At 41.7% G+C, this 9,335-nt stretch overlaps 1 protein-coding gene across 2 annotated transcripts in view; it reads left to right on the top strand.

Moving 5' to 3' along the window:
* The first annotated feature begins 5,968 nt into the window (after nt 1–5,968).
* Nucleotides 5,969–9,335, top strand: part of LOC112558049 — a 45,246-nt gene continuing 41,879 nt past the window's right edge. The window contains exon 1 of one of the 2 annotated variants that reach the window (XM_025228233.1): nt 5,969–6,005. The gene's annotated coding sequence lies outside the window, so the exon portion shown is untranslated. The remainder of the gene's footprint in view (nt 6,006–9,335) is intronic. The other variant, XM_025228237.1, reaches the window with a different exon arrangement.

The following is a 9,335-nucleotide window of genomic DNA, read 5'->3' as shown; positions in this document are numbered from 1 at the left end:
CCACAGTGAAGGTGAATGCGTTTGAGACATAGCTTCACGAACATTTTTTGATCAGCTGACTATGGTACTGCACAAAAAGTAGACATATCTTCTAATAAATTTATACCTATCACTTTTTTCTGCAAAAAATTCAGCTTTCAAGACTTTCAGCAAGAAATGTGTATTATCTGTGCACATGTGAACCTTTGCACACATAAAGATGCATATGCTAGCATGCAAAAAAAATAGCAAACTGACAGACGACTACCAGTTTAATACAGCTATCTTCAAATTGTAAAATTGCAAACTAAACTCATCCTAATATTAAAGTGGCTGTTTTTTCTATATTGGAGTCTTATGAATAAGGATTAATTTTAACACAACAATGCAGCATTTTATACAGAGAACTAGGAAGTCCCCACCTCAAAAGTGCCATGTGCCATGTTAAGACGACATATGTTCATCCCAACTTCAATCATCTCAGCTATGATCTTTATATTCTCACATGATGGCCCTGTGGAAATTTAAAAGAAAATTAATATCCTTATAATACTTAACATACTAACTTATAATACTTAACATGTCAACTATTACAAATTTACTATTTTTCCATATTTATTTGTGTATACACCTGAGTAAGTGTTATGTGGCGATTGCCTGTTAAATTGTTACTGTTTCTTCAAGCATGTATAATCTGGCAACCACATCACTGTGAATAAGAAAACAAAACTCGAGGTGCAAAGACACTGAGATGTGAAAATATGTGCCTGGGAAATTGCAAATAATGTTTTTAACTCTCACCTATTGTGCAAATAATAGGTGTCATACGGAAAGGCCGTATTCCTGAATCCACATCTAGTCCACAAAGTTGAGTAAGAGCCGAATCATAACGATTCGCAAATGACTGCCCAATGGTTGTCATGATTGGCAAGCTGATTCAACCTGTCACCACAAAGAATGTACTTATTAGTATCACTTGCATCTTCTTGGTAGTGAATGCAAAATTCTGGATTTAAATATCTTTAAATATTCTTCACAAAGTAAAGTATAAAGTTCATAGGGAAAAAATTCTGAACACAGTTTACATTTATGAAAATATGCAGATAAGATGAAACACACTAACAATTTCAAATTTCTTCCTAGTGACTTCCTAGCTATAAGATCTTTCCCTCTTAGAGCTGACATTTTCTACACACTTGAAAGAACATAAAGTCCGAGACATTTCATGGGTATAGATATTTCTATTAAAAAAATTATGCCACAATAATTTTGTATGTCTACAAACCTTAAAGACAAAAAGACTGGATTTTTACAGCTAAACGTATGATTAGTTTGAACATATTCCACTGGAAAGAAAATATAAAAAGTAGTATGCTTCTATGTCTTTCCAGATCCATCTGAGCTCTCTATTTTGAGTGGGTCGTTTTTTAATTTCTCATCCCCCTGAGGGCAGTTAGACAATTTAAGTGAATTAAAATAGTAAGCTCTCGGAGTCAAATAAAAGAAGAAAAACCTGCTGAGTTAAAAGGTAGGAAAAAGCACAGTCGAGTGTTTACCGAGGGTTTTAAACATTCCTGTGATTTGATTTTTTTCCTGTTGTCTTTATTTGTACAAATCTGTCCAACTGTCATAAAAACCCCGACTATAACATATTAGTAATGTGCATCTCCAAAGAACTGCTGTACAATCAAAACTGAGGTCGAGGAGACCTGTGTATACCGAGAACTCGATCAGCCTCTGCGAACTCGCAATTCCTCACCTAACCAACTGAACATTTTGCTAGTATTTTCAGTTTTAAAATAAATCAGAACACTACAACAAACTGTGAATATGTAAACATTCACTAAGAATGAGATGATCAATATTGAAAACTCCAACAAACCTAGATAAGCTTGCTGTTGTTCGTCTGCTCACCACCGGAAGCTGAGAGAAGAGATAACTTCTGCACTTAGAGGTCAAGGTCATTAATGTAGCGAGGCAATTAACATCGACTCGACCTTGAGAAGACCTCGCAGAAGTCAAAAGGACAGACGACTTAAGTATTCAAAGCTACAATAAAAATGGATGAAAATAAATAATAAATAGATAGTCGTTTGTGACAGTTTTTAATACAGTTAAAAAGGTACATGGTGACAAAATGAAATAAACCATCATTTTTCTTTAAGCAGATTATAATTATAATTCGGGCTAATCACTTTTTTTTTCTTAAGGAATGGGATTATATCACCAATCTCTCGTGGCGTGCGATCATGCATGCAGAGGAAGCGGGACGTGTAATGTGAGGATTTATTTTGTTCTGTGACAATGCCTGACACCTGTACCCTGCGACACATGGCGACACTGATCACGTGACGTCATTCTAGAGTCTAGACATTCTTCACATGTGGCTGTGAGCCACAGGTCGGTGACTGTTAGCCAAGTGCAGTTATGTGAGACCGCGGGGAAAAACTATCTGTGCATATATTATAGGGTGGCATATGTACAGTTGTAATTAACGTCTACCTATGGTGCAGTCTTATAAGAGGCCGGGTGGGTGAGCGAATTGTCTCACGTGCAGTGGCCACCGTGTAAAGTGATGCACACTAGCTGTTGAATCCAATCCTCGGGATTATTACTGGCGTGTCGGTGAAATTCGTTGGTTACCTTTGGTTGGTTTCGGTTGCACCTGAATATTTTCATGTTTATTTTCTAAGATGTCGGCGGAAAAGTGTGAAGGGGCTGGGGGAGATACTGCTAACGCCGAGGTGATTGGTTGTACAGTCACAGTGGCGGAAACGCCTGTCATCACGACGTAAGTGAGAATCGGGTGTCATGGGTTCGTATCTCGACTCCGACGTATACTTTTCTTTAGATGTGACACCTGATGTTTTCTCTGTGTGTTTTCGAGGGGGGGGGGGTTAGTACATTTGATGCCTATATACCCTAAAACAGTACGTGTGTGCAAGGACAACTGCCATCACATGATCAGGAATAGATTTTGAGAAATAATTTTTGCAAGAAAGGGAATAAAAATAAGCTAACCAGATATATGTCAGCTTGATATTCCAGTATATTGATCATTCTGGATGACTGATCTCTTTTGCTTACCTGGAAATTACACTGATGCCTAATATAGATTCTGATTCTAATAATTTAGTAATTTAGTTCGGAATATTACAGTGTCAAATATTCTTCTATTAAAAATGCAAATAAATATTTGATTCATTTTTAAACAACGGAATATTAAAAAAAGAGTAGTAAATGCTTCATAACAAAGCTAAAACGTGTGAGAGTATGCGAATGGGTCATCATCTTCATCTTCATCCCTCAGTACTACTGCTGAAGATGAAACCTAGGAGCCTTCCGGAACATTTCGTGGACTACTCGAGCACAAGACGCCCACCACATCGTAGACAACTGTTCCCCACCCCCGTCAGCCACACCTTGACACTATCAAGTCAAGAGAAGGAACTTGATAATGTGACACGCCACGCAGTAATGTTAACATTATTTTGCAAGGCATGCTGGGTTCTCAATTAACGAGAGCGCTAAGGAACTGCGCAAATAATGTCAAAACATCAAAGGATGGATCGACCGTCAGTTCGCAGCAGAGGACAGGCCGCGATGGAGAACTTGTTGCCGGCAGTCTCGTCTTTCGTCGTTCCACCACGCGACTTCGCAGGTCAGAATAAACTCAACCACAGAGACGTACCGTCCCTTGTATCTTGGCAGCTTACCAACCATGTTGTACCTGATCATACTGGAGGACTTGTCGACTGTACATGGTCTCGCTTGAGGAACTGATGTCAACGACAGATAGAAGTATAAGGACTTTAAATCTGATACACACTTTATTGTGCAATAGTTCCAGACCTTGTCATCACACCACACCTCATTAATTGCCTCTCCTGTATGGGGCGACAAGAGGGGAATTTTCTCTAATTTTCTCTCTCTAGCTATAAAATGCATTTATACTTACAAAATTCATTCTATAGCTATACAATGCATTCTTTACGTACATAACGCATTCTATCATTGTGCCCCTCGCCAAAGGCTGTCGCCATATGAACGAGGGTGGACAACATGATGCACGAGGGTTAAAATAAAATTGACAGCCATGTGAAAACATTCACACATTCATCAAATACAACCTCACGTGAGCATGCACACGCCCACTCACACTTCCTGAGAGCAACAAAGCACAAAGTTTATGAGGTGAGGTACAGGCATGCAGCCGGATGAGGTGGCTATGGCAGATATGCAAGAATGTGGTGATGTGACTTTCTTCACGTTTTTCTTCACTGCGTAGATATAAAGTTTCATTGTGCCGCTTCACGTGTACTGGACTGAATCGTACAGTGTTGGCGAGTAGTGAGGGGGAGAGTATCTCCCACCCCAGGACAGGCAGAACTGTCGAGCAACAGCTGCGTTCATCCATTTCCCCGGACAACAAATACTAGAAGACCAGCCTATACCCATTCGTCAGCTCTTAAGGGAAAAATGAATGATGATGATGATAGTTGTACGTACCAGCCTTGTGATAGGAGTACCAAAGTGAACAGTAACTCTCTGAAATAGTGAAACATATGCTCTCGTGTTTATGGACTCCTTGTGTCTTTGGTCGAATCGACTATGAGTCGTGGTCGAATCGACTGATGGTTGAATAGACCGGCTCTCGACGTGTCTGGTCAAGGGACAGATAATTAACGCTTCCTCTCACGCCCCCCCCCCCCCTCTCTCTCTCTCTCTTTCACAAACACACTTTCTACACATGCGAAGAAATCAAGAGATCGATAGATTGAAGAAGATTACGATGATGACACTAATGACGGAGATGACATCGATGATATAACGGTAATTATGACAAGGATGCTGATCAGAATGATGATGGGATGAGTGCTGTTACCCTGATGTACCAGCCGTTACGATGGAAATGCTGCAGACATTTTATCGAAAGATGCTGGTGATTGGTGTGTAAGGAGGTTTCTGCAAGTTTTTGGCTTAAAACACTTGTTTCAAATTCATTTTAAACAGATTCTAAAAATAGAATGTGAATACAGCCTTATCATTGCTTATCCTTCGGTGTGTTCTTTTTTTACAACTGTTTATTTCATTATCGTCTGCAAGGAATGGTGACAAGCGAGAAGGGAGAGCTTATCGAGTTCAGAACACTTTTTGTTTTTATGGCCCATAACTCCTGTCTATAGGCGTCTGTGCAATATCTTTGTTGTCCTTCGTTCTGTTGAAGTCCGCTGTGATCTTCGGTCTTCTGTCGACTTTTATATATTTTGTGATCTTGAAGGTAGCCAGCTGTCTATCTCGAGTCTGGAAATCGAATCTGTCATAATCAAATACTCTCTAGGTATGCATCACCTTGCATTTCATGGACATGACCTGCTGCTTAATTACCGTGTGTGCTTTAGTACCTGTCTCACGACCTTCATTAACAGGTAAGGCAAAATGCGTTCACTCTGTATAAAACATCTTTCGACCTGGGCAAAGTTCAGACCCCATCGCTCGCCTCCAGGTGAGTTCAGTCTTCTTCAGTAGCTGCTTGTGTGCGTTACTCTCCGATTCCAGTGGAACAGGAATAGGCGGGTTCAGGAAATTATTTATGAAGATTATTTCAAATGTTTGGTTCCGTTATAAATCAGTGTCCAACCCCGCAGATTTTTTCCCCTTGGTATCGTATAAAAAAAGGCGGTAGTAAATATGTCCTGGGGTTAAAAAAAATATAGAATAAAATAAAACTTGAAGTAATGTCTGCATGGTCCGGGAATCGCATTCGAACTACGGAGACAAGACGCTTTACCTCGAGTTTCTAAATATGCCCTTGGGGGACACAGCTTACCAAATAGTTAATCCAGATCAAAGACCCGCTCCAAGAAATCTGCATTTTTAAAAATGATAGTTTAAAAGATGGTCACCTGCATGAAATATTCTTTCTGTCTGCCCTGAAGGTGGAGGAGGACAGTTTGGAGAAAGAATTTGGACGTCCATTAGGCCAGAACATCCAGGATCCTCACCAGAGTCAAAATGGACTGGAAGTATGAAGCGCATCGTTTGATTCCCTCTCTCTCCAGCCCTTATATACACTTCAACGTAGCTGTGGGGTTTTTACATACGTGCTTATATACACAGAGTCCTCTATACTCAAAAGATCGCATATTATATATCTCAGATCTGTTCTTTATCTGGACAGTCGTAGAAGAAAAATGAGTACAAGTAATGGTGAGGACGCCAAGTGGAAGCTACCCTAGGCTTTCAGTAGGTCTCCAATCTGGCGGCTGTATCCCTAGGTCCACTAGTGAGAGTTAATCATGATATTGATATTATCAATTAATGGTATCGTTGTCCGTCAAAGGTATGTGCTAAAATAAATGGTATTGGAGGGACTTATATTTTTCAAAAGCGGTAGGCTATTTTTTGGTCTGCAGTTCTTTGCGTCCGCTTCTATGGCTTGTGATGGTCATCAGTTCCAGTAAGCATTGCGCAGACACCTCGTTGACACCTACGTGGCGGAAAGCAACAGGAAGGAAAGTTCGGTCCGTGGAAGTGGGTCAGAGCTGGAGTGTGGATGGTTGTCCGAGGCTGTGATAAAGCGCTCTATTACGATGGTAGCTATGGAAAGGAAGGGGCACCGACTTCGATGTTGTGACAATAGGTGAGATTTGAATGATACAGAAATACAGAGATTAACAAATTCTTTAACAAGACATCGAATCAAATCAGTGATTGGATGTAGAAAAATTTTGCTATGCTGTGTGTGTGCCTGCTCGTGTGAAACTTCAGGAAACAGGCCTGAATGTCTTGTCCTCTAGGTGGTAGACTCTGATGATGGATCCATAAAGGTAGATGAAACTGACTTGAAGGCATTTTAATGCTTTAAAATAAACTGTTGGTAAGAAACTCGAGGTAGCGCGTATGTAATGATAAAGCATACAAGCAGCAAATCTGAGATGCCAGCACAAACGTTTTTTTGTTTTATTTATAAACAAAATTTTATTCTTGGTCTGGTCAGTGAAAAATACTCTCAGCAGGCTCAGTAGGCACGACTCCGTCCTGGCGCTGCGAGGGGCGGGTGACCTCGTACTGTCGCATGGGCTCACTCCTCACCCCGGAAGGCACAGCTTTTGATCAGCAATTAAAGGTAGCGGATGCGACAAATGTTGGTATCTAGTCACTGTGTTTGGAGCTTGGTTGAGCCTCTTACGAAATTCCAGTAGAACATCGGAAAGTTCCGGCCACAGTAAAAGAAGGTCTACTCTTTCTTTCAGTTCGAGAGTTCTAAGGCGTTTGTATATTTCTTCTTCTGCTGCTGCAACTAGACCAACAGATTCGGACATACAGAAGCACAGAAATATATAAACACACAGACCTGATAAAATACTTAAATTATTTTGCGTGTGCATAAGTATCCGCATAACACACGCACACAAAATTTTAAACAGCAACTTTCTCACTATTGTGATTATTTTTTTTTTTTTTTTTTTTTTTTTTTTTTTTTTTTTTCTTACTCAGTACATAAACTGTCCATAACAGGTCTGAGTGTTTTTCAAGAATCGGCTTATTCCTAAAACAGGTATAGTTGCAAGTCGGACCAGAAGCAATCGGGGTCACATCTGGTCATGTAAGGAGGAGCGGGTACCTCCGTGTTATCGCGTGGCGCCGAAACTTGCAGAACCAGGGGGCAGATCATTGGACACGAGTTATTGCACTGATTACAATCTCGGACTGTCCAACATCGTCTGTCAAAACTGTGTAGTGTTTCTACTGTTAACTGCATATGTTGCCGTTATTTCCTATTTCTTTATGTAAAACTGGTCCTTGTCTTAGCTGCTCGAACTGTTGTATAATGTATTATTTTGTCAAGCGTCGCATTGTTTATTCAATACTCAAACTGTTCTAGGTCATATTCTGTCGTGTCTGTCTCTGTCGTGTCTGTCTGTCTGTATGCTGTCCTGTCACACATATATGATAAGTCACTATCTTCGAGCAGTTGGCTCAGACAGATATATGCTGACGCTAATGGCTCTATCATTTTCTGCATTTGTAGGAGAGGACCGGGAGAGGTAAAGATTTGTCCATCCAACCACACAAATAAGTACAGCGATCATACTGGATAGACGGAGACCCAACGCACAACGCGGACTCAACCAACCAGGTTTCATACGTGGTGGATCTGCCACAATGAATGATCATCCACATATTGCAGACGACTGATTCGACCAACGCCTCATATTCTGGGCGCAAGACAACACGCAGAAGGACGGTCGATCTCACGTTCATTATCCGTGTTCGAATCAGTCCACAAACCATCTTCCACGATGTCAGACGGATGATTTCTCAATTCATATTTCATCTTGGGATGGACCTACTACAATCACACGCCGAGTGAGAGTGACGTACCACTAGTGGACAAGGTTTTCACAACTGTCTGCCAACCACATGTAACCAGATGACATCATCACTACATCAATCATCTACAGAGCTACAATCTTTCTACCAAAATCTTACACCACGACTCCCGAGGAAGACACAGTCATTCAAGCCCCAATCTTAGCGGTCTGAAGTAGCAGATAAGCTGGGTAGTTCTGGATTGTGGGGACCACCTGGGTGGGCGCAGGTGTACTACAGGCAGGGAAGCTTGCGACCTGACACACCTGGCAACGGTGACCTTAGTCCACCTGTAACCCATGGCGCCTGTTGCTGCGGAGCAAGGAATGCGTGTATGTCAGTGGAGCCAGTACAGCAACGTCTACTATCGGTTTTGGAATCCCCGGACGTTCGACAGGTTCGATGGGGCCGCTGCAAGGATACAGTCTCTTGCAGTTCGGCTGGTGCGTTCCAGTGTCCTGGGAATACATGCTGGCGACGAGAAGGTATGAACAATATAGTGCGTGACACACCACTACACAAAATTACAATACTTCAAGTACACTTCGGACATTTTCCCCCTGGCGACAAATACTGAGAGTTAAATGTATTTGCGTCCCTCCCACACCCACCTGACTGTTCGCTTTGCATAACAAAACTATATCATTTTAAACACGTTTGACAGCCGTCTCTCTTTGCTACCAAGCCCTAGGGATCCGTCGCAACTCTCCCATGACAGTAATAGTACGCCGGGTGTTTACGTGCGTGCTATTCCTACCAGATGTTGTTACATCTGACGACCATTGATTGCTGTCTCCTTAACACCTACAGGTGTAGCACGTCGAGCGATAAACTTGGATGCCTGCTAGAACCGCAACGACTGGATTCCCTGCATTCACCGGTGCACTGCACGCACGTGCGTGTGGAGACGGTGGGATGTGGGGGGTTAGAGACGACCGTCGCGAGGGCCGTCGTACTACCTGGGAGTGCCACGTAAGACG

The sequence above is a fragment of the Pomacea canaliculata genome, linkage group LG2, assembly GCF_003073045.1.
Source record: "Pomacea canaliculata isolate SZHN2017 linkage group LG2, ASM307304v1, whole genome shotgun sequence".
Taxonomy (NCBI): domain Eukaryota; kingdom Metazoa; phylum Mollusca; class Gastropoda; order Architaenioglossa; family Ampullariidae; genus Pomacea; species Pomacea canaliculata.
The sequence above is the reverse complement of the archived record's forward strand: the minus strand, read 5'-3'. Positions and strand labels throughout refer to the sequence as shown.